The 25499-nt window shown below is 52.3% G+C and overlaps 1 long non-coding RNA gene and 1 pseudogene across 1 annotated transcript; both read right to left on the bottom strand.

Annotated features, from left to right (window-relative positions):
• Nucleotides 1-5652: 5652 nt before the first annotated feature.
• LOC130266255 (E3 ubiquitin-protein ligase NEDD4-like) lies at nucleotides 5653-16728 on the bottom strand (annotated as a pseudogene).
• A 2725-nt stretch (nucleotides 16729-19453) lies between these two features.
• On the bottom strand, nucleotides 19454-20750 carry LOC130266256 (uncharacterized). The gene is made up of 3 exons (XR_008842801.1): nucleotides 20499-20750; nucleotides 20267-20402; nucleotides 19454-19667 (listed from the first exon to the last, which is right to left on the bottom strand). It is a non-coding gene; the product is annotated as an uncharacterized LOC130266256 (long non-coding RNA).
• Between the last annotated feature and the right edge of the window lie 4749 nt (nucleotides 20751-25499).

The raw sequence follows: 25499 nt of genomic DNA, 5'->3' as shown, positions 1-25499 counted from the left end.
ATATTATTCAAAAAAAAACCCCTGCCTGTAGCAAATAAAACCAATAATATATTTCACCCATACAAAATATTTTTGTATTTCTATTCTCATATTTATAATTTATATTCATACATTATACATTATATTTGCATTATTAATATTATACATTTAATATAAATTTGTTACTTGTTCATATTTTATATTTATATCGTTTTATTTTTCTATTATACTTATTTTATATTTAGATTATGTATTAAAAAAAAACTTCTCTAACCAAATAAAACAAATAAAACATTTACTTAAGCTATAGTTAGGTAGTTTTTATATTTATATTTTCCTGTCTTCTACCTGTGAAGGATGGCACCCAGCACCACCCCCCCCATTCCCCACTCACCTGCTCCTTCACCGCAGCGTGGCTCCCTCTCCTTGGGACCTTGGGGTGCCCCAAAGGACACGGGAGGCCCCGAATCTCCAACCCCTGTCCCCCTCAGCCTTTTTTCCTCACCCTCCAAAGAAGGCACAGAACGACTACAACTGCCTCAGGCAGGAGCACGGCACTTTATTCGAACCCTTCCCATGGTCCATCCCCCCAAAAAGGGACTCTGCTCACGCAAGGAAGTGGGGGACAGCCCCCAGAAGGGCTGAGGTTCCTTCTCAGCCCCGCAGACACAGGCAACAAGGGGCAGAAAAAGAAGAAGACGACCAGCAGAGAGGACACAGCAAGAAAACTAAGATCAAGGCGCAGGATGAAATGGAAAAAAACAAAAAATCCAAAAACACCTGGGATGGTGAATGGGCCGCACACAAAGAGGTATTAAAAAAGAACAGGGACAGCAAATGGGACACACCCATGGGAACCACCGGCACGGGGAGCTCCACAGAGCCACACAGAATAAAACAGGAACACGAGCGAGGCATGGAGAAGGACGCAGAATGAAACACGGTGCCAAACACGCAGCAAGGACTGAGGGATACAAAGAGGGAAACAAGAACCCGCAGAGGAATCGACCGCAGCACGTGCCGGGGCGGGCAAACGTGGCCAAGAAGCAGCACAGAGAGAGAGCACGGAGACAGAGAGGCATGGCCAGCAGGACAGAGGCTCACCAAGAGAGGGGACGGTCAGGGAGGAGCACTGGGCAGCAGGTGCACACAGGTACAGGCAAAGGGACAGTGACAGGGACAAAGAAACACAGTCACGGTGCAGGACTGAGGGACAAGGAGAGGAAGAAAGGAGAAATAAAGATGCAGGCAGCAAGTGAGACAGAGAGAGAGGCAAAAAGTAGGACAGAACAGGGAGAGGGATTGAGTAAGAGATATTATATAAATTTTGAGTATTCATTTCAAAAAAGAAAAAGAAGAACAAGAGAAAGTGAAGCAGTGAAAGGGAATGGGATGGGGAGCACACAGGCCAAGAAAGGAACACCAAAGACACAGCGGACAGAGAGGAGAGAAGGGGTGGAAAATTGAATATAAAGCAGGAAGAGGAACAGCAGCAGACCCAGGAGTATTTATTACAGAGTGTGGCTGCTGAACCTGTCAGGAAAGCACCAGCTCCGACAGAACAGGGCACGGGCACGGCTCGGCCTGGGACTCATCGATTCACATCTGTCTCATAAAGGCCGTGATAAAACATGAGGTGAAAGCTGAATGGTTGATGTGCTGCAGCTTGGGTCCTGCTCAGCCCTCATCCCAGCCCGTGCTGCCAGTGAACACACTGATGCTCTACTCAGCATCCAAATTCCTTCTTCAAGTTTCTTCAAGCTAGGGGAAGGAAAACAAACACAAACAAACAAACAAACAAACAAACAAAAAAAAAAAAAAAAAAACAAACACCAAAAACAACAACAAAAAATCCCAAAAGAAAACAAACAAACAAAAAAACCACAAATAACAATCCAAAACAAATCCGCAGCACCTTCAGCACCTTATTGCATAATAAACTTGTACAATTATAACTTTTAAATTCTCTTCTTTGTATCTGAAGTTCCCCATATTCCCTAAAGCAGAGTAACAAACCAGGCATCTGTAAAGAAGCTGTCTGGGTTAAAAGACACTGAGCCTCCTGCCAACAAAACTATTTAGTGTTCACCTCTGCTACATCCAGCTGTAGCTAATTGTATACTTATGATTATAGTGCCCGCCACAGGAATTTGGAAGGAATTATGCTACTCAGAGCTAATACAAATGATGCACTCTAAAAATGAGTGCAACAGGAAAATGTAATGCTATTAAAATGATAAAATACTTGAACCTCAGGGGGGAAAAAAAAAAATCTCAGTATCAAAGCTCTTTGTATTTTGCATGCACATTTCCATCTAAGAAAAGCATTTGCTGGTTACAATAGGCTTCTTCATAGCCTAATAGCAAACATGAAGTTTGCCTAACTCCATTTGAATCAGGGATATAAAAGCAGATCAAGCAAGTGAAAAATGAGAGAGCTATTCCTAGACTGCAGCAGACACCAACAATGAATTATGAGTGGGTTCCAGCCTCAGCCTGGCATGGCTGGGTTTTTCCTTGGACCTGCCTCAATTAAACGAGTTTTCAGCTTTTGATGCCTGCAAGTTGGTGTTCTTCTCACTGGGGCAATTGGAAATAATTTCAGTATCATTAGAAAATTTTAGAAAAATCCAGCTAAAAGTTTCACCTCTGTCCCCTCTAAGTTATCCCAGTTTTCCCCAGCTAGGAGCTGCACAGAAGTGAGACAGGGGAAATCACATCAGGGAACAGCTGAAAAGTTAAAGGCAGAAAGAGAAGACTTACCAGCAAAGGGCAGGAAAGGAGAAAGGTTTCAGAAAAGATTTCTGTGGTCTAATTAATGATCATTTCTGATTCGCCAGTGAGAAGAACACAAACTCACAGCCAGTCAGGCCTCACAGTCCCCTGCAGTGAGAGCTCAGCGCACATCCACAGAGGCAAGTCCAGCACCTGAAAGAAGAAAAAAAAAAAAAAAAAAAAAAGAATAAATAACCAGAAGAAAAAGGTGACAGGGCAGCACAAAGATTGTTCTCTGTGCAGCGCCCAGACTCGGGGCTCGCTCTCAGCTTTGCTAGTTCCCGTGAATTATCCCACAGCCCCCAATTCCCTGCTCAGTTCCTGCTGCCATAACCTCACAGTGCCTCATGGAGGGTGGATATTCCCATGCAGAGCTGCCCCTTGAACGCCAGCTGTGCCAGGAACGGGCAGAGCGTCCAAGGAAGCTCAGCAGCATCGGGACAGGGACAGGCATCTGTTCCAAAGAATTGGCTATTTAAATCCCTCATCCCCCAGCCCCACCCATGTCCCTGGGGGCACTTGACAGAGCTGCCTGGAGTTCAGCTGATTTAGCCCCCCTGAGCTGGGGCTCCAGGTGATATTTTCAAGCAGGAGAAGGCAGGGCCGGGGGTGCTCCCGTCCCGTGCCAAGGCAGCTCCCCGTGCCCACGGGAGGACATCTCTCCCTGCAGCAGCTCAGCTCCTTTCAGGGCCTCAGCAGTGGCCTCTGCAAGTTCTTTTCCCTCAGCAAAGGCTGCACATCCCTGCCTTCAGCACACCTCCAGTGGGACCCACCTGGGAAAGCTTTCCATCCCTTCTGCACTTCCAGCTGGCTCCCTGGAAACTCCCACCTTCGTCCAAACAAAACTTCATCCCACCTGAACCTTTGATTTGAAGGCATCTCTGCAGGCCGTCGGTTGTCATTTAATAGCTGTGAGGCAAGATTGCCTTGGCTTTAGTGCTGCTGCTGCTGAATGAGGCCTCAGGCGGGAAGGGAAGGGAATTGGGGTGGACAGGACATACCTGGCAGCTGCCTGGGAGCTCTGGGAGGCTGGAACCAGGAATTGCTGTCTGAGCCCCTCTGCACGCAGCCCGTGCCACCATCACCAGGACACGCCAGCTGGCTCCTTGGGCTGCTTTTGGGCTGTCAGTGGCCTGTATCCAGGCTGAAGCATCTCCAGGAGCCTGTTCAGAGCAGCCCCTGGCCCAGGAGTCACGGGCATCCATGCGGACAAAACCCTGGTACTGGGACTGTCCATGCCTCAAAACCCATCCTGCTGACAAAACCCTGGTACTGGGACTGTCCATGCCTCAAAAACCATCGTGCTGAGTAAACCGTGGTACTGGGACTGTCCATGCCCCAAAAACCATCCTGCTGACAAAACCCTGGTACTGGGACTGTTCATGCCCAACCTCTGTGGATGAACGTCTTCTTGTTGGCTGGGACCAAGGAAAAAAATCCAGCTGGGGGGAAAAAAACCCAAACTCTTGGCTGGGGACTCTTTATTCTAAATTTAAAAATGAGTTGAGAAAGGTAAAAGGTAAAAACCATATGCACAAGGTTAGAAGCAGTCAGCACACACACTGGCACAGGCAAACATAAGCAGACAGACACAGACTCTCCAGACAGACACAGACTCTCCCAGACAGACACACGCTCCCCCTGTCACACTCTGCAGCTGACAGGCTGACTGCAACCCTCACTTGGAACGCTGCATGAAGAGGATGCTTCAACACATCCCCCGGCTGCTGCTCTTCAACACCCAACGGGAGATTCCAGGGAAATCGGCATAATTGGTGACTGCAGAGATGGGAATCCACCTCAGGAACCTGAGAGACAGCAGGAGCTGGTCAGGTAGAGGTTATCCCCACACATTTCCTACCCAAAACCCCACAGAAAAGAGAGGAACAATAAAGTTCTGTAACTATTCTACCCAAGCGGGTGCCAGGGCAGGGCAGCTCCGAGCTAAGGGGCACAATAAAGGCCCATACAGTAGAGATGCACACAGTAAAGGTACATGCAACATAAACCAAGACAGCTACATACAGTATAAGCCAAGGTAGGTACGTACACCATGGATGAGGACTGGAGATAACTCTCTGGAGGATTAAGTCTCAAGCCCAAGATAGAACCTATGGAACTAGTGAGGGCACATAAGGAGGGTCTAACACACTCCCTACAGAAGGCCAAGAGAATGGCACGTGAAAAGCAGGCACTACCAAAGCTGAGAAGGAAGATGGATGAGAAGATCTTGTGTACTTCTTTCCGTCTCAAAAAGCAAAAAGGTAAATGTGCTGGAATAAGCACAATGCAGGAAAGTACACGAGTAGAGTCTGGCTATCATGGCTTGGAAGGATGCTGATAAAGCATGGAGATGTGACAAAGGTAACACAGATGGACACAAAGGACAGACCAAGGACACAGATTACACAAGAGACACCAGTTATTTACCCAGAGCTGGAAGGAACTGGAGCAGCCATCAAGTGCAGCATCTCAGAGCCAGAGCTGGAATGAAGAACGTGCCACAGAGCTGGAGGCTCAGCGAGCTGGACTGGGAAACATCTGCAAGTGAAACAAGCAGAAGGAACAGAAATCATCTGGGCCCTGAGATATCCTGGGCTGTATCCCTTGAGATGGGGAGAGAAAGGGGAAAAAGTAAAGGAGTTCAAGGGAGAAGGAAGGAGGGGCAGGGGGGAGAGGAGGGGAGGTTTTGGGAGGCACAAGGGGGGAAAGAAGAGGAATACGCAGAGAAGGAAGGAGGGCTAGAGCGGGGGAGAGGGGTAGAAGCCAAACCCCACAGCTCACCTGGGAGCCCGAACAAGCAGCTCCTCCTCTCACCCCGCTTGGCGTCAGCAAACGGTGGCCGGGTGGTTTCCAGGCATTAAATCACCTCGGCCCCAGCCCCGGGCCCACCCCGCTTCATCCCGGTTCCTCCCGGGCTCTGCCTTCTGGGACTGCCCGGTCCCGCCCCTGTCCTGCCCCGTTCATGGGCACGCGGGACGTCCCGGTCACAAACTGCAGCAGCCGGATCCACTTCTCAGCGTCCATCAGCAGCACAGCCTGGGGGCAGAGACACCCTCAGCACTGCAGGAGCCCCTCTGTGCCAGCAGCCTCAGGGCACTATGGGCTGCCTCTGCTCCATCTGAGCAGGAGCTGCACCTGCCCTCACCTGAGCCAGGAGGGAGCAGCTCTGGCCCCAGCACAACCACCCACCCTGAGCAGTTCTCATACAGAAAAATGATTGCAAAAAAGGGCAGGGACTTTCACCTACAGGACCAGCGAGGGCTGGTGCCCAGTCTTACCTTCCAGAACCACGGATAACAGGGTGATTTGGGCAGTAACCATTTTTGTAGATGGTGTGTTGTCTCCAGCCGCTGACATCCACGTCACCAAGGCCACACATCAGTAACTGCAGGCAAGCAGAAGGGTGGGATGTGTCCCTGACCTCACAGGGTACAAGGTGCCACTGCCCCTCAGGGCTCTGACCTTCAGGCACTTATGCACACCCAGGGGAGAGTCTGAGCATCCCCAGAGTATCCCAGCTGTTGCAGAAGGGCTGCACACTGCCACAGTGTGACACAACTTCCACGTCTTTGGCTCAGATGGGACTGGCAGAGGGTGGCACTGATCCACTAGGCTGCTTCCAGGCTTTCAGAGGCACACCCCCCACCACCCTCCTGAGTGCAGCTCTTCTCATGTCATGAACAGATTTATTAATTAGGAAGAAACATCTGATTTCCAGCCGTGTCCGCACGTTCCCCCAGGGAGAGAGACAGATGACTGAAAAGCCCAGAACGTGGCACATCTGTCAGAGAGCTGCCAGCTTGGGGCACCAAATTGACTCACCTCCAGCTCATTTTCATCAAAAATTTTAATTGGGTCGATAGGAAGCAGTTCTGTGAATCCCTAAAAAGAAGAGCAAAGTTAAAACTCTCATCCCACATAAATCCTAATTAAAAAAATCAATGACCAAATTACTTCAAGCTCAAATAATTAAACTTGAACGAGAATGACCTTATTCCCATAAGGGAAAGATGATATATTCTCACACAAGATAAAACTGTCAAATCACAAAACATCATGTATTCTATTTGCATTCCCTGCCAAGCTCCCCACTCCCTTTACACAGACACCAGTGGGTAAGAAATCTGTGTTAAAAACAATCCCTGGTTTTGGGAAAGAAAGGAGCTAAAGAGCCTCGCCTCCAGAAAGGCATTCATTTCTTTCTGCACTCTGTTGACAAATCGCCACTGGATGACCAGGCTGCAGAAAGAAACAAAACCCCACCAGAAAAACAAACTCATTAGCAGGTCTCAGCCAAGGGCTCAAAGGTTTCAGCAACCCCAAATGCTTTCAAGTTTGTCATTTACAACTTCAGCAAGTTCAGGTAACTAAGCAGCTTCCACCAGCTACTCCAATTTATTGGCTGGTGACTGATGGAATTTTGAAGAGACAAACCAAAAAGCCCAGTGACTTTGACCAAATTACAGTGGGAATTTTTTCACTCCTGTAGGTACCTACATGAGCAGACATTTTATTCTTCCAGAGCAATGAGCAATTAAAAATTCCCAGCAAAGTCTGCAAGCTCTGAGGAGAGCTGTCAGGACACAGCACCTCGCCTATAAATAAAGAAATAAACTGCAGCAAAGGGACACCTTGCTTTCAGCACCAGCCACCCGCAGCACAAACACCTCACAGGTGCAGGCATCAAAAGTCAATTCCAGGCATGGAATTGCTCCAGGTCCAGGCACTGGAAATGAATTCCCAGTTTGCATGAATGTAGCAATTGTAACATCTTTCACTTTGGAAAAGGCCCTGATTTAAAATGCCAGCAGGTATTAATGAATTCAGCATTTTACATCCTGGTAGGTAGAAGAACTGAGAAATCTGAAAATGAAACCTAATTTCAGATCTGGCCAGTTTTGGTAGGATTGCTGGCACTGGACTCCTGGCTCTGGTCTGTGACTGGCAGAGGAGGACACTGGGATGAGGGCCAGGCTGGAGAGCACCTTCTGGCTCATCTCGGCTTGAGCCAGGTGTTGGAGAAGGACGTTTCCATGGGGGGAATTTCAGGAGATCAAAGCACGTCATTTAATTTACTCCTTGTTCTTGTACCTGACGGGATATAACCAATGTTAACAGTAAGGTTTTTCCCCAATGATCCCTGATGCTCTTGTGCAGTACAAGCTCCAGGGATTGCAGCAGGGTCAATTCTAACCCAGCTGCTCTTTCTTCCCCCCAGGCACATTCCATCACGGTACTTAATCAATGTATTCCCGCTTGTTTTCATTTGTTGCCATGATTTCGGACCCATTGGGCTTCAGGTCCACTTGATATGTCTGCATTTCAAAAGACCAAAGGCTGTTATTTGAGGACATCTTTCTCCCAGAACCCACTCTCCCTGAGCAGTGTTTCACAAGCAGGATAAGGCAATCATGAGCAAATTGATTTACACTTTTGAACAAACCTGCACTGACAGAAGGGAAAACTGGCAGAGAGGGGCTGGCTATTTACTGATCATTTTATTACAATTATTATTTATAATAATGAAATTATATATTTATATAAAATAGAACCACAAAATAGGTACTTTATATACACAAAATTATAATAGCTATTATTTGTAATACAAGAAGATAAATCACATACTGGAACTGCCCAAATCCAACCAGTGTGTTACAAAATCGCTCTATTCTGTGGCTCCTAGTTCTCCATGAAATCCATAACCTTATGGTGCTTCAGGAAAAAGGCAGCACTGGAAAGTGGATCAGAATATTTTTGACAGGACACTGAATGCATGGTTTGAAATGCTGAAGTCAGTTTTTATAAAAGGCCCTACAGTCCCCAGCTCCAGTTCTATCTGGAGCCAGGATCTAGGGCTCAGAAGTAAACAAAGGGAAAATGCAAAAAAAAGGTCATAAAAACCTCTAAGCAAACTAATTTAATTTAATGTCTACAACACTTTCATTTGTCATGGAGAAAGAGCCCCATAGGCTGTGACCCTTTTCAACCTGGCAGCTTCCCCCTGGCGCACCAGCTGTGACAGGCACTACAGAGAGGACCTGGTGTCCTTCTGCTGCTCTCCCCTGACAGCACCTTCAGCTTCAGGAATCAGAGAGTCCCTGAGCATGTCCCAGCTGGACTGTGGGACACCTTCATCCCTCCTCACTGCAAGTATTTTACTCAGCTGCATCTCCAGCTTGTCCCAGAGGTGCCACAGCTCCCTGACAGGAGCTGGCAGCCCCGCTCCCAGCTGAGAACACGGCCAGCTGAGCTCCCAGCTGCTTTCACCACCACCAGACTGTCAGCACTGAGCTACTTGTCGGCAACCACCAGTCCTAAGATGCAAGTAACCTTTACGTACCTGCCCAAAGTTTTCCTCATCTATGCAAAACGTGAGATCCAGCTCGGTGGGGTCATTTTCCAGGATCCACTTCAGAGAGTTGTAGTATTCACTATCCTAGGGCAGATCACAGTTAGGCAGTTTGAAAATGGGCAATTAGTGCAGAGCTGTGGAAAGCCAGGGGCCTGTGAGCACTGACACAGGTTCAATGGGCTCTTACCACTGACTCCATGTCCTTCAGGGTTATGGGCTTCCCCAGCATCATCTTGTAGAAAGGTCTGATGAAGAAGCCTGGGAGAGAGAGGACAGATTATCTGCCCTACCCTGCACCTGCACATTCCAGAAAGGTGGAATGCTTGAGGGCACCACCCCTGGCATTTCCTGTTACCTCCTGACTGTAACAGTCCTGCAGCTGCAACAGCATCAGAGCAGCTCAGCTTTATTTTATTATGGCACAGAAAGTCCAATTTTTCAGTTTCAACAATTATCCACTAACTGCCATACTCCACTGACCACCCTAACATTAATGGCAGAGAGAGACAAAAGCTGGGGAATTAAGCCCAGGGTACTCTATCCCATTTAAAATCACTACTTCCCTCTCCAAGGAGTTGCCTGAAAATCAGGCTAGTGACCTTCCTCTGCTCAGGACTCCTTTGCTTCCTCTGCTGCACCAAGGCTCAGGAAAATCAGCTCAGTGATGTCTGCCAGGTGTGAGATTTCAAAATGCAGCAGAATTTGTCATTAAATCATTCAGCTATAATTTTACATATGAAAATATGCTGCCGTTGACTCCCCCTAGTTTGGCTGCAGGCTTGCATGGAAATACTGATAAAAATTCCATGCTTTTCCTCTAGGGACAATGCTCCTGCTGGTTCTGGAGTTTTCCCTTGAGCAGAGAAAGAAAGGCACTTGTTGAGTAAGACACTGTGACTGAATGAATCCCATTCAAACAGCCCCTGGCAGCCCCAGCCTGTCCCAGAATGGGCTCTCAGGCACTGCAGCCCCTCCCCAGGCCCTGGCAGCCCCAGCGTGTCCCAGAATGGGCTCTCAGGCACTGCAGCCCCTCCTCAGGCCCTGGCAGCCCCAGCGTGTCCCAGAATGGGCTCTCAGGCACTGCAGCCCCTCCCCAGCCCCTGGCAGCAGCACTCACCGTCCAGCAGCTTCCCGTGGTACACAGCCAGGCCGGCCACCCCGGCCAATGAAGGTGAAGTACAACAGGTGATCTCCGTTACAGAGACCTGAATTAGGATTCATCTGAAATGTGTAGTTGTCCCTTTTCTGGGGAAAGAAAAAAAAAAACCAGCTCAAGAAGCAAGCCTTTAAATAAGCAGACACTCAGACATGTTCACACACAGCTTGTGCCTAGGGGCATCTCCCTCCAAGGCCTTTCCAGCATGTCCCCCACGAAGCCACGGGGGCTGAAGGGTGGGCACAGCAGCAAACCCAATCCCTGGCAGCAAGAATGCCCTCTCTGCCTTTACAGCTGGGCAGCCCCAGCCTGAAGCTCTGGAGGCCACTGCAGTGGGGACGAGCAGCTGCGTTCTGAGCTCACCCTACAGCAGCACTGCCACTCTGGGCAGAGTCTGGGCAGAGGAAAGCAGCTTGCTGTGACACTGCCCTCAATAGCTGCAGCTCTGCTGCCCTGGATATTGCCTGAGCTATGGAAATGCTTCCTGGCTTCTCAAGGACCATTCCAGAGGCTCTCTGAAGAGCAGGAGGAGCAGGGCACTGGGGCTCCCCAGGGCACCCTGGAAAGGGGTGCGACTTCTGCCTAAGCAACCTTCCCTCTTATGCAAAATGTCATGTATAGAGCCCTTGAGAATAGAAATACAACTTACGTTGCTGAGTATTCAAAGAAACCATAGTAAGGGTTTAAACATCTCCTTGGACAAGAGAAAAAAACATTCTCGGGCCACACCTCCATAGTCAAGTCCTTTTTCTCACTCAAATTCAATCCACAGCCTGGCTTTTAATACATCAGGTCTCTTCACAGACATGATTCTTCTGTAGGACTCCTCAAAAATGTTATTGCTGTGTAATTTCATCTCAAATCCGTTGGGTATGTCAGCCTGTGCCAAAGAAGATTAGATCATCCTTGTTAGTCTCAAGAAATAAGCCTTAGGGCAAATTCCTGGCTGCTAACAGCTCAGTGACAGATCAGACACCTCGTGTTCAGCTCCCCATGTTTTCATTCCCCAGTGCTCTCTCAGTGCACGTTTTGGGAACATGGGGGGAACTGGGCCAGCTCCAAAACAGTGCTGTAGACTTCTGTGGTAAATATTTGATGAAAACGACGAGAAATCAAAGAAAACAGGAGAGCACAGGGAGGGAGGTGCAGCCGTGTCCTGCAGGCTCTACTCACAGGTTTCTTCAGCTTCTTGCGGAAGTGGTCGTACTTGTGCTTGAACTCCTGGGAGTAGGGCACCGCCTGTGGGGAGGGCAGGAGGTCACTGAGAGAGCACTGAGACCCCAGAGCACTGCAGGGCAGGATGGTCACTCAGCTGCTCAGCACTGAGACCCCAGAGCACTGCAGAGGAGGGGACAGCCCTGCTACCCACACACACTGTGCTACCAGCCCCCCCAAACCCACCCAGGAGAGGCAGCAGCCAGGTGAGATTTAAAAATCCCACAAAATGACATCATTTTACTGATGATAATACGACTTTACTACAGCTATTAAATAATCTTTCTACATTCTTCCTTAATTTAAACACAATGTGAAATGCAATTTAAGTAATGCTGTTTGTCATGGCACCAGAAATATTATTAGTGAAAGCATTCAGATGATTCCTTAGTGCTTCTGTGAAATGGATTAGCCCCTGCTTTCCCTTAAAACCAACAAACTACTGTCAGTCACTCAAGGGGACCATGATCATTTCATTTCCTTCAAACAAGCTTTCTCAAATAGTCTCATTTATGCTCAGCATTTCTGGGGAAAGGCCTGTTAGCAATTTGCACAGTGCTGTGTGTGAGGATCTCCAGTTTTAAATGCTGATAAATGGGTAAATCCCTCCAAAAGCAGCTAGGGTCAAACAAGTGACTGTTACTGACATTATTACTAAGCAATTAGAATTACACTGTGCAGCAGGCTCATCTGCTGTATCCTGAAACGCCTAACGGTCCCAAGGATTTATCCAAAACACAAAGGTACTCTTGGCACCAGGAAACATCTTGGGATTGGGAGTTTGATCACTCAGAATATCATAAAATGGCATAAACTGGCATAACTCACCATAAAACCAGCATAAAAAGTCAAAGAACTACTCTTTGATCTTTTAAAAAATTGATACTGAAGAAAAATGCTGTGTTCATTTCTTTTAAGGCTGATATTCTGAAACCTCTGTTTACCTGCAAGAGGTTTTATGTCTCTTAAACTGACAGACCCATTTTTTGCCTTTTTTTTCCCCACTTTGAATCCACATGGGCCCACCTCTCTACCCCTCCCAAGTGCAAACAGCTTTTTATCGTCCAGAGATCCTCAAATAAATAGAACAATGTGCCAGCCCAGTGAAACGCTACTGCCAGGAATGACCCAGGTAAGGCAAACAGGGGCACTTCCCCTTAGGCATCCCCAAACCCTGAGCAAGCAGGGAGGCTGCCCAGAGCCTGCTGTGACATCCCCAGCTTCCTCTGCCTTAGATGTGGGCAGAGAGCTCCTGCTTCCCAGGCTGCCCACCCCTGAGCCCAGGAGCAGGCAGGGGCTGCTGCTCCTCCAGCTGTGCCTCAGTCAGGCATTTCCTGCAGGATCGCGCAGCTCTACTTACTGGGCCTGTGATGATGGCTGGGTTCTGCAGCCTGGGAGGACATCTCTCCCTGCAGCAGCTCAGCTCCTTTCAGGGCCTCAGCAGTGGCCTCTGCAAGTTCTTTTCCCTCAGCAAAGGCTGCACATCCCTGCCTTCAGCACACCTCCAGTGGGACCCACCTGGGAAGCTTTCCATCCCTTCTGCACTTCCAGCTGGCTCCCTGGAAACTCCCACCTTCGCCCAAACAAAACTTCATCCCACCTGAACCTTTGATTTGAAGGCATCTCTGCAGGCCGTTGGTTGGCATTTAATAGCTGTGAGGGAAGACTGCCTTGGCTTTAGTGCTGCTGCCGCTGAATGAGGCCTCAGGCGGGAAGGGAAGGGAATTGGGGTGGACAGGACATACCTGGCAGCTGCCTGGGAGCTCTGGGAGACTGGAACCAGGAATTGCTGTCTGAGCCCCTCTGCACGCAGCCCGTGCCACCATCACCAGGACACGCCAGCTGCTCCTTGGGCTGCTTTTGGGCTGTCAGTGGCCTGTATCCAGGCTGAAGCATCTCCAGGAGCCTGTTCAGAGCAGCCCCTGGCCCGGGAGCCCAAGGACAAGAGGTGCTGGATGCCTTTCAGGGACTCCTGGCCTCGTCCTGCCCCCCGTTCCCCGCAGCTGGGACACACAGAAACACCAAGGAGTATTGCTGGCAGTGAGTGGGAAGCACTGAGGCCTCTGTGCAGCTTGCTGGAGCCAAGGATTCCCATCCTTGGGAGTTTCATACCTGTGATGCAGAGGGCTCAGTCAGTCGGAGCACAGTCCAGGTAGTGCCAAGGTTGTGAGTTCAATTCTCCCACGGGCCGTGTCCTCGAGAGTCGGATTTTAGGAACCCTCTCAATCCCAGTATATCCTGTGACCTGGAAGTAAAGAGGAAAAGCCGCAGCCGAATTTTAATAAAAGAGGCTTTGCCATTGCAGAGCTTCTTGGAGTTGCAAAGCAAGGGAGAGGGGGAGCGTCGCACCTAGCAGGTGATGGAGAAGCAGCCCGAGCAGAACCGTGCCCGGCCCCGCCGAGCGGCTCGTCCCGCGCCCCAGCCCCGCTCGTTCCGCAGGGGTGCGCGGGCAGCAGCCCCGGGGCTGCGCAGCGCACGGGAACGGGGAGCCGGGCGCTGCTCCGCGCTCAGGGCTGCGGGGCCTCTGCGGGACGGGGGCACCGGGGAGCGCCGGGATTTGGGGCTCCCAGGGCTGGCACGGCGCTCCCCGCGCCACGGCCGGCTCCAGCCGCGATGCGGCGTCTACACGGGGAGATCCCGCCGCCGTTCTTCCGGGCGCGGTTACCGGCAGAGCCCCGGCTCCCCGCGGCCACAGCGGGACCGTGTCCAGAGTGCCGCGGCCGCCGGAACGGAATGGGAGCGGCAGCGCCGGGCTCAGCCCCAGCGCCCGTCCGGGGCGGCTACTGCTGCTGCCTGCGGCGATCCCGATCCCAGCCCCGCTACCCGCACCCTGCCTGCCCGGGGAGAGGCGGCACCGCCTGGAACCCCCAGCCAATACCGCCAAAACCTAGACCCGACCCTGGTCCTACCTGAGCGCCCCAGGATTCGCGCAGAACCGGGAGCTGTCCCTGGCACAGCGCTCCGACGAGGATCCCGCCGCATCCCAGCACGAGTGCTCCCGAATGGAACGGGCCGGCAGCGGATCGGCCGCATAGAAATAGGCCCCGGCCCGCGCAGCCGCACTGGGGCCCCGCGCACCTGAGTCGGGCCCGGCCCCGCCCGCTCCCTCCCCGGCGCCTCGTCCTGCCCGGGCTGGGGCGGGGCCATCGCTCGCGGCCCGCCCCCTCTCCCGGGGCCGAAGCGGGGCTGCTCCCTGTTCCGGGTCCCCTCGGAGCCGGCACTGCCCAGCATTCCTCACCGGGGCTGGGGGTTCCAGCACAGCCCCCAGGGCATCCCGCTGCTTCCTCAAGCCCCCTTCAGCGGGATCAGTTTTTGGAGAGAGATACCCAAACCCAGCAGAGCTGGCTTTAACGGATCCGGGAGAATATCCCCTCTCCCCATCTCACCCAATTGCCGCTACCAAAAGCCAGCCTGAGGATCAGCTCCCTATCCCCTCAATCTCTGCAAGGAATCGGATTTCTCAATCCGGCAGGGCAGCAATGCTGTTCTCCTCGCCGGAGATCCGGATTGCAGCGGCGTCCCCGCCGGCGCTGCCCGGATGGAGCGGGGAGCGGGGGGTGTGTGTGTGAATAGAGGGGAGGGTGACGCCGAGTTCGGGCTGCGAGAGCGGCCGCGGCTGCGAGCGTGGGAAGGGCGGCAGTGCTGCCGCCTTGTGGGCAGAGCGCGGTACTGCAGCCACCCCCGAGCCGGCGCTCTGGCAGTGCTCGGCAGCGGCTGCAGTACCGCGCTGTGCCCACAAGGCGGCGTTAGCGGCAGGTGCGCAGCCAGGGCTGGGGCGCGGGGCAGGGGCGGGGCTGGGGGAGCGTCCCAGGGGGACGGACACGGGAGGGACAGGATCAGCGCTGGGGATGGCCTCAGGGTCCCTCGGGAAGGACAGGATCAGCGCTGGGGATGGCCCTCAGGGTCCCTCGGGAGGGACGGGATCAGCGCTGGGGATGGCCTCAGGGTCCCTCCGGAGGCGCTCGGGCACAGGAGATGCCGTGATGTGCAGGTGACACCCTGGGGCCCCCACGTGTCGAGGGACCGGGGCTGGGGTTGTGACGGGCTGGGCTTGTGTGAGAAGTGGATCTTTGGGTGAGTGACAGGCGTGGTGGTGCACCGAGAAATTGGCTAGTTAGCTAAATATTGAATTAACTGCCCAACTAACTAATAACTACTTTCATTAGTACTCCAGAGTAGGCATGTAATGTTCAATCAAGGTAATTATTAGTCACTGCCATCTGGAGTATTAATGAGGGGCCCTACCTGGCATATATGAAAAAGGAGAAAAAATATGTATGTCTGGTGCAGCAGTAGAAAATTTCAGGCTCCTGAGGTGTAAATAATTTTATTTAAATAATAACATAAGGTTTTTTGGTGTTTTGTTTTTTTTTTTTTTACTTGCAAGGAGCCTGAAAATTTGTATTGCTGTTTTTTAAACTGTACAGCTAGAAAGGAAAAGAAAGTTAGAAAAAGGTTAGAGAGAAAAAAAAAAGAAAGAGTGAAAAAGAAAAAAACCAGAGTTAGAGACTACTAGAAACAGGGAAAGAGAAATAGAGTCAGACAGAAATAGAGAGAAAAAGAAATCCAGAGAAAAAGAAAAGAAATAGAGAGAAAAAGAAATAGAGTTAATGCTACAGCAAATATGAAAAAGAAAGACAGGAGCCAAGGGGAAGACGTGGGGTATCTTGACTAGGGGCGACTTAACTTTATTGAATGAATGTTTTTATTCACAGCAAAAGACAGCAAGGTGTACAAAGGCAAGTACAGGTACCAATTTAATTACAGATACACTCCATGGACACGCTGCTAAAGGTGAATTTACACACAGAGCCTTTTTTTCCCCACTTTGAATCCACATGGGCCCACCTCTCTCCTCCCAAGTGCAAACAGCTCTTTATGGTCCAGAGATCCTCAAATAAATAGAACAATGTGCCAGCCCAGTGAAACGCTACTGCCAGGAATGACCCAGGTAAGGCAAACAGGGGCACTTCCCCTTAGGCATCCCCAAACCCTGAGCAAGCAGGGAGGCTGCCCAGAGCCTGCTGTGACATCCCCAGCTTCCTCTGCCTTAGATGTGGGCAGAGAGCTCCTGCTTCCCAGGCTGCCCACCCCTGAGCCCAGGAGCAGGCAGGGGCTGCTGCTCCTTCAGCTGTGCCCCAGTCAGGCATTTCCTGCAGGATCCCACAGCTCTACTTACTGGGCCTGTGATGATGGCTGGGTTCTGCAGCCTGGGCTCTTCCCACTGGGTCATTTTCTTATCTGCAAATAACAAAAGAAATGATCCCACGGCTTCTCTGCTACCACACCGTGAATTTCTCTTGGTTTTTCTCTCCCTAGCACTGCTCAGCTCTGTCAGGGTTAGCAAAGGCTTGTGTCTCCCCACCCTCCCCAGCCCCAACACACTGTTAAGCTGAAAACATCCACTCAAAAACACAGAAGCACCCCAGAACCCAGGGAATCTGCACTGCTTTGATGGCAACGTCTGCAGGAGTGAGTGACACGTTCATTGGAACGTGGGCTGGGATTGGAGACACGGCCTGGTGGGTAAAGGAACCCAAAGTTTTTGGCAATGACACCCCAAGTTACTGTTTGGAAATTCTGCACAGACAGCTGAGGTATCACACTTCTAAATCTGGAGGGAGTAACATTTTTCCTAGACTCTGATTTAATGAGAAGGTGAAGGGGGCAGAACTGTCCTGCTTTGGTGCACGAGAATCACCCAGCAAGGGGCAGTGGAGATGCTGGCAGTGGCACAGCACAGCCCACTTCTTTCCATCTACAGCTCTGAGGAGCACCAGGAGGATGACAGGAAAGCTTCTACAGGACCATGCTGGGACTGCCCTTCCCTGCCTCCAGACAGCTGCTCCTCCCAGGATCCTGAACGGGATCACAACAAAACAAGGGGTTGCAACCAGAAGACAACGCTCCAGACCCACCCGGGTGCCACCTGCAATGGCAAGGTGCTGGTCACCCTGGGCTGCCACCCTCTGCTGCTACGGACACTCCTCTGGTCAGGAGCTGCAGACTGCATTTTCCTTGTTCCTACAACTGGAAAAGCCCTCTAAGTTTGAGCATCCCAAGCTGCTTTAAGGGGGACTGGGATCTGAAAGGTGTCCTTCAGCAAATGTTACCTGGAGAAAATTCTGAAGGACTGCGAGCACATTGCAAGACATTTGATCTATAAGTTAATTTAACAGTAAAATACTACTTTATTTCCCTTCACACATTAAAGTGATTTATCCCTTTTGGAAAAGCTGAGGAGGGCTGCCAGCCTGAGACCCCAGAGCTGCTGCCAAGGTGGGGCACCCAGCACAGCCCTTTGCCTTTCCAACCCCTCCACTGGAATCCCCTTCTACAGACTTCTTGGTCACCTTGACACCAGCAGCCACAAATCACAGTGCCAGTTCTGTGTGAAATCACAGGTAACACAGCTGGAAATGACTGACAGTGTGTCAGCTCTTGGCCCTCTCTACCCTCAGAGCGTGCAGCGACACCAACAAATCAGTCTAAGTTTCTTCTCAGAGTCTTACAGGGACTTCACATCAAAAATGCTGTTCCAGGGCTACAAGGGTCTGGCATGAACCACTCCACCTGGAACTGCAGCTCAGGATTCTCTGCCTGATCCCAAGTGCACATGGATAACAAATTCATTCTTTTTGAAGAGTATTTTCAAAAGTCTCAACACCTTCAAAAGTTTCAGAACTTTGAGTCTTCCCATCACTACAGTTCTCTGTCAGAAACCAGGCTCTCAGGCCTTTGAGGATTCCCTCTCCTGCCTTTCCAAGGGCCCCACTATTTCCCTGAAGTTGGGACCCCCTGCCACATAGAGAACTCACAGAGCCAGACATTCCCAATGCTGATGGCATCACAAGGGTTACTCCAGCTGGGATTGGGCACTCCTGTCAATACATCACAGAGTGAAATAACTCTTGTCCAGGTGAGGGTATTTTTCATGCCCTTTCCAACCAAAACTCTACTAATAATTGCCATTCTGAGTTACACTTTGCCATTCTCCTTGCACAGCCTCTCCCTGCACACTGCAGGGGCCATTTGCCAGGCTCACTGTGACTTCCCATCCCATCCCATCCCAGTGAGCCCCTCTCCCCTCTCCTGCCCTGCTGCTTCCTGCTGAACTAAGGAGTTCTCCTCCCTAACTCCCTGTGCGTGTCACTGATGCAGATGGTGAATACCACCATGTGCTGCTGAACGTGGACAGACTTTGAGGGGAACCCACTGATGGTATCCATGCCCCTTGTGCGTGAATCACTGCCAGCTGCCCAGAAAATGGCTGCAGAAGGGCTGTTTTCCCTCCTGATCCCGTCCAACACGTGGCTGGTAGGTGCCTGGGAGCTGCCAGGAAGGCAGCAGTGTGTGTGTGCTGCAGGGAGCAGTGTGCCCATGGGGTGAGGTGACAGGGCAGCTGGGGCACACAGAGCCGGGGAAGGGCTCAGGGGCACCCCACAGAGCCGGGGAAGGGCTCAGGGGCGTGCCAGAATTGTTTTCCCAGGGGCCTTCAGCCCTCTGCTGTGAGACAGTTGGGCTGTACTAAAATGGCACTGCCATACGAGGTAGAGGTGCCACTCTTTGTGGAGTTGTGAGGTGCACTGTCCCACCCATGTTGTGTTTGTTTCTACAGGGGTATCAGAGCACTTATTAAAGGGAAATGGGGCACACTGAGTAATTCAAGATAAACACTTAGTAGCATTGTCACAGGAACTTCACCCTGTGCCTTGGATTTTGCCTATTTATGTATCCTTAACACAGCAGGACTAAATCAAATTGATAAACGCAGATCTTTGTAGCCTGCAGTGCTCAAGGCTTCCCTCCCCTATTCCTGCTCCTCCTGCACCCCTCACCATGCTTCCTAACTAGTGAAATTAAGTTCTGGTGAAAGTTTTGGAAAAAGAAGTGTAGAAACAAGTGCTTACTTGTTACCAGCTCTATTATGAGCTTTCCCCAGCTAGGAGCTGCACAGAAGTGAGACGGGGCAATGACATCAGGGAACAGCTGTAGAGTTAAAGGCAGAAAGAAAAGACTTACCAGCAAAGGGCAGGAAAGGGGAAAGGTTTCAGAAAAGATTTCTGTGGTCTAATTAATGATCATTTCTGATTCTCCTGTGAGAAGAACACAAACTCACAGCCAGTCAGGCCTCACAGTCCCCTGCAGTGAGAGCTCAGCACACATCCACAGAGGCAAGTCCAGCACCTGAAAGAAAAAAAAAAAAAAAAAAAAAAGAAAAAGGTGACAGGGCAGCACAAAGATTGTTCTCTGTGCAGCGCCCAGACTCGGGGCCCACTGTCAGCTTTCTAGTTCCCGTGAATTATCCCACAGCCCCCAATTCCCTGCTCAGTTCCTGCTGCCATACCCTCACAGTGCCTCACGGAGGGTGGATATTCCCGTGCAGAGCTGCCCCTTGAACGCCAGCTGTGCCAGGAACGGGCAGAGCGTCCAAGGAAGCTCAGCAGCATCGGGACAGGGACAGGCATCTGTTCCAAAGAATTGGCTATTTAAAGCCCTCATCCCCCAGCCCCACCCATGTCCCGGGGGCAGCTGACAGAGCTGCCCGGAGTCCAGCTGATTTAGCCCCCCTGAGCCGGGGCTCCAGGTGATATTTTCAAGCAGGAGAAGGCAGGGCCAGGGGCACTCCCGTCCCGTGCCAAGGCAGCTCCCCGTGCCCACGGGAGGACATCTCTCCCTGCAGCAGCTCAGCTCCTTTCAGGGCCTCAGCAGTGGCCTCTGCAAGTTCTTTTCCCTCAGCAAAGGGTGCACATCCCTGCCTCCAGCACACCTCCAGTGGGACCCACCTGGGAAAGCTTTCCATCCCTTCTGCACTTCCAGCTGGCTCCCTGGAAACTCCCACCTTCGTCCAAACAAAACTTCATCCCACCTGAACCTTTGATTTGAAGGCATCTCTGCAGGCTGTCGGTTGGCATTTAATAGCTGTGAGGAAGACTGCCTTGGCTTTAGTGCTGCTGCTGCTGAACGAGGCCTCAGGCAGGAAGGGAAGGGAAGGCAATTGGGGTGGACAGGACATACCTGGCAGCTGCCTGGGAGCTCTGGGAGGCTGGAACCAGGAATTGCTGTCTGAGCCCCTCTGCACGCAGCCAGTGCCACCATCACCAGGACACGCCAGCTGCTCCTTGGGCTGCTTTTGGGCTGTCAGTGGCCTGTATCCAGGCTGAAGCGTCTCCAGGAGCCTGCTCAGAGCAGCCCCTGGCCCGGGAGCCACGGGCAGCCCTTGAGCCGTGTCCGTGCCAGCGCCGGCCGGGCACCCAGCGCCCATCCCGGGCCGTGTGCTTGGCACGGGCAGCACACTGCAGGCACAGCCCTTGCCCCGAAGGCCCAAGGACAAGAGGTGCTGGATGCCTTTCGGGGACTCCTGGCCTCCTCCTGCCCCCCGTTCCCCGCAGCTGGGACACACAGAAACAACAAGGAGCATTGCTGGCAGTGAGTGGGAGGCACTGAGGCCTCTGTGCAGCTCTGGGCCACAAAACCAGCCCCAGCTTCAGCAGCTGCTTCATTTGGGCAACACTCACCTGCAGGAAATGCCACCTGCCACTCTCCAGAGGAACTCAGGTCACGCAGCAAGGGAAGCCTCAGAACCTGTCCTGCTCACTTCTCCCTACAAAGAGACATGGCAAGAGCAAATGTACAGCTGCTGGGTAAATCCTGGAAAGGGCAGGAAAATCAGGGGATGGGAAGATGCGGTGCTGTCATGCCAGCTGCCAGCCAGTTCTACCCTACAGCCGTGGCAGGGGCTGGTGTGTAAAGCAGCTTTAGCAGAATAGAACGAGCTGCAGTTTCCTTGCTGGAGCCAAGGATTCCCATCCTTGGGAGTTTCATACCTGAGATGCAGAGGGCTCAGTCAGTCGGAGCACAGCCCAGGTAGTACCAAGGTTGTGAGTTCAATTCTCCCACGGGCCGTGTCCTCGAGAGTCCGTGTCCTCGAGAGTCGGATTTCAGGAACCCTCTCAATCCCAGTATATCCTGTGACCTGGAAGCAAAGAGGAAAAGCCGCAGCCGAGTTTTAATAAAAGAGGTTTTGCCATTGCAGAGCTTTTGGAGTTTGCAAAGCAAGGGAGAGGGGGAGCATGCCAGCCGGCAGGTGATGGAGAAGCAGCCGAGCAGAACCGTGCCCGGCGAGCGCCCCAGCCCCGCTCGTTCCGCAGGGGTGCGCGGGCAGCAGCCCCGGGGCTGTGCGCGCACGGGAACGGGGAGCCGGGCGCTGCTCCGCGCTCAGGGCTGCGGGGCCTCCGCGGGACGGGGGCACCGGGAGCGCCGGGATTTGGGGCTCCAGGGCTGGCACGGCGGCCCCCGCGCCCGGCCGGGTCCAGCCGCTCGGCTCTCCGGCCTTTATTATGCGGCAGAGCCCCGAACCACGCGGGGCGGGGGAAAGAGGAAAAGCGGGCACGGAATGGGAATGGGGGGCAGACGAGGCGGTCGGGGTGGGTGACCAAGGACCGAGGGCGGGGGGTGCCGGGGTGTGCGGGGCAGCGGGGACAGGGGAAGGGGCGCTGGGGGGGGGAATGGGAGAGTGGAGGAAGGAGGGGAGGAGGAATTGGGGGGGGGGGGGAAACGGGAGCAGGGAGAGGGAACAGGGACAGGCGTGGTGGGAAGGGAATGGGAGGGTGGAGGAAGGAGGGGAGGATTGAATGAGGGGAACGGGAGCAGGGAGAGGGAACGGGGGGCCCAGGGTTGGGGGGAAGGAAGGGTAGAAGCAGGAGCAGGAGGAGAAAGGAATAGAACAGGGTAGGGTAGGGTGTGTATAGGTATGGGGGGCGGATGGGGGAACCCCGCCGGGGGCAGAGGGAGGGAACAGCGAGAAACAGCCAGGGGAGAAGGGACGGAGAGCAGGGACACAGGGATGAGAGGGACAGGGAGGGCTCGGGCTGCGGAGGGAAGCGGGACGGGGAGGGAAAGGCCGGGGGACCCAGGAGGGGAGCGGGGTAGGGACAGGAGAGGGAGAATGGGGGGGACAGGTTGGGGGGAGAAAGAAAAGAAAAGGAACACGGGGAGGAGGGAGGAAAGGTAGAGAGAGAAACAGGAGGAGAGGCCGAAAGGGGAGGGAAAGAGTCGGTTTGAGGAGGAGAGAGAAAGGCGGGAAAGGGAGAAAAAGAAGGGGAACACGAGGAGGAGGGGGAGAGGGTTTGAGAGGAGGGAAAGCAGAAATCCAACCTGTCCCTGTGCGCGGAGCTCCAACGCAGCCACCGTCCGAAGCAAGCTCAGCCTGAGCAAATGGCGGCCGAGCCAATTACCTAGAGTTCAATCACCTCGGCCACGCCCCGCGCAGCCGCACCGAGACCCCGCGCACCTGTGCCGGGCCCGGCCCCGCCCCTGGATCACCTCACGGCCCGGCACCTGGATCCCCGCCCGGTACCGCCCCCGGTACCGCCGTGGGTACCGCCCCCGGTACCGCCGTCGCTGCCGCCGTCGGTGCCGCCCTTGGTACCGCCCCTGGTTCCGCCCTTGGTACCGCCCCCGGGACCGCCTTCGGTACCGCCCCCGGCAGTACAGGACCCCGGCAGAGAAAGGCGTCTGCCCGCAGCCGCCTGTCTGCGCCTGCCCGTTTCCCGCGCGCCCGCGGCGCCGCTGAGCCCACAGCCCGTGTCCGCACTCTCGGAAACGCGGCAGAAAATCGCGCCGCGGGGATCGGTGTCGGCGTCGCGGGCAGGCAGCCCACAAAACAGCCTGGGGTCCTTGATTTTCCCGCCCTTTCTGCCGCCATATGTAGAAGGTCAGGCGAGTGCCGGCCGAGCCGCCATCTTGAGAGTGGCAAGACGTCACTTCCGCCCTTCTCGGCCGCCATCTCTAGTACTGGCAGAGGCCACTTCCGGCCCGGCTGCCATCTTTGTTGTGGTATCCGAAGCTGCCGCCATATATAGAAGGTCAAACGAGTGCCGGCCAAACCGCCATCTTGAGAGTGGCAAGACGTCACTTCCGCCCTTCTCGGCCGCCATCTCTAGTACTGGCAGAGGCCACTTCCGCAGCGTGGCGGCAGTCCTACAGGGCAGCGTCCCGGCACGCGCTCGCTCCCATCATCGGAAGGGCACGCGCGCAGCACCGCGCTGTGCCCACAGGCGGCAGCGCTGCCAGGGGCCGGGCTCGGGGCGGCAGCAGTACCGCGCTGTGCCCACAAGGCGGCAGCACTGCCATTGCCGGCTCGGGGCTGGCAGCAGTACCGCGCTGTGCCCACAAGGCGGCAGCACTGCCATTGCCGGCTCGGGGCTGGCAGCAGTACCGCGCTGTGCCCACAAGGCGGCAGCACTGCCATTGCCGCTCGGGGCTGGCTGCAGTACCGCGCTGTGCCCACAAGGCGGCAGCACTGCGCCGAGCTCAGCCCGGGGCTGCGGCGCTTTGGGGACAGAGAGAGAAGCGAAGGCAAAAAGCAACGAGTATCCCTTCAAAAAATCCTCCGAAAAGAATGCCCCCAAAACACCCCGACCAAAACTAAAAGCAATAATAAAAAAACCCCTTTAAATAAAAATCTATTAATATTTAATTTATATTCACATTCACAATCTATACACATTTTATATTTTCAATTAAGGTTGCATTATAACATATACACAATATTATTTTTATTATTTATTGTACACATAATATTTATATTGTTAAAATTCATTTCTATTTTATGCATATATCTTTATATATTATATATGTGTATGTTTCTAATTTTATTTAAAAGCCCCACCTTTACCCAAATACAAACAAAAAACCCCTTTATTTTAAACTATATTTAAATGTTTCTATTTATATCTTTCATTTGTATGTCTGCAATCAATGTATCTATATTATAAATATATTATACCAGAAGTATATATTATTTATATCCTACATTTATATTGATCTATATAGTTATGTATTTACTTCCATATATTCATGTATGCACAAATACTTCTACTTTTATGTCTTTATAAACTTATTGTATATTTGTGTATTTATTTTGCTTGTATTAATTATAAAAAAACCTGCCTTTACCAAATAAAACAAAAAAAACCATTTATTTTAAACTATATTATTTGCGTATTTCTAATCTCATCTATATAATTTATATTCATACACTATATATTTGCATTATTTATATATTTAATATAAAGTTGTTACTTCTATTTGTATATTTTATATTTATATAAATATATTTTTATTTTTCTATTATTTTTATTTTATATTTAGATTATCTATTAAAAAACTCTTCTCTAACCAAATAAAACATTTATTTAAGCTGTAGTTAGGTGTTTTTTTATATTTATATTTTCCTGCCTTCTACACCCAGCCCTCCCTGTGAATGTTCTGGCACTCTTGGGTCCCTCTGGGGGACGGCACCCGGCACCACCCCCCATTCCCCACTCCCCTGCCCTTCACCGCAGCGTGGCTCCCTCTCCTCGGGACCTTGGGGTGCCCCAAAGGACACGGGAGCCCCCGAGTCTCCACCCCCTGTCCCCCTCAGCCTTTTTTCCTCACCCCCAAAGAAGGCACACAACAACTACAACTGCCTCGGGCAGGAGCACGGCACTTTATTCGAACCCTTCCCACGGTCCATCCCCCCAAAAAGGGACTCTGCTCACGCAAGGAAGTGGGGGACAGCCCCCAGAAGGGCTGAAGTTCCTTCTCAGCCCCGCAGACACAGGCAACAAGGGGCAGAAGAGGGAGCGCCAGCAGAGAGGACACAGCAAGAAAACTAAGATCAAGGCGCAGGATGAAATGGAAAAAAAAACCAAAAAACACCTGGGATGGTGAATGGGCCGCACACAGAGAGGGATTAAAAAAGAACAGGGACAGCAAATGGGACACACCCGTGGGAACCACCGGCACGGGGAGCTCCACAGAGCCACACAGAATAAAACAGGAACACGAGCCAGGCACGGAGAAGGACGCAGAACGAAACACGGTGCCAAACATGCAGCAATGACTGAGGGATACAAAGAGGGAAACAAGAACCCGCAGAGGAATCGACCGCGGCACGTGCCAGGGCGGGCAAACGCGGCCAAGGAGCAGCACAGGGACGGAGACAGAGAGGCACGGCCAGCAGGACAGAGG

This window comes from Oenanthe melanoleuca, unplaced genomic scaffold, assembly GCF_029582105.1.
Source record: "Oenanthe melanoleuca isolate GR-GAL-2019-014 unplaced genomic scaffold, OMel1.0 S004, whole genome shotgun sequence".
NCBI classification, from domain to species: Eukaryota; Metazoa; Chordata; class Aves; order Passeriformes; family Muscicapidae; genus Oenanthe; species Oenanthe melanoleuca.
The sequence above is the reverse complement of the archived record's forward strand: the minus strand, read 5'-3'. Positions and strand labels throughout refer to the sequence as shown.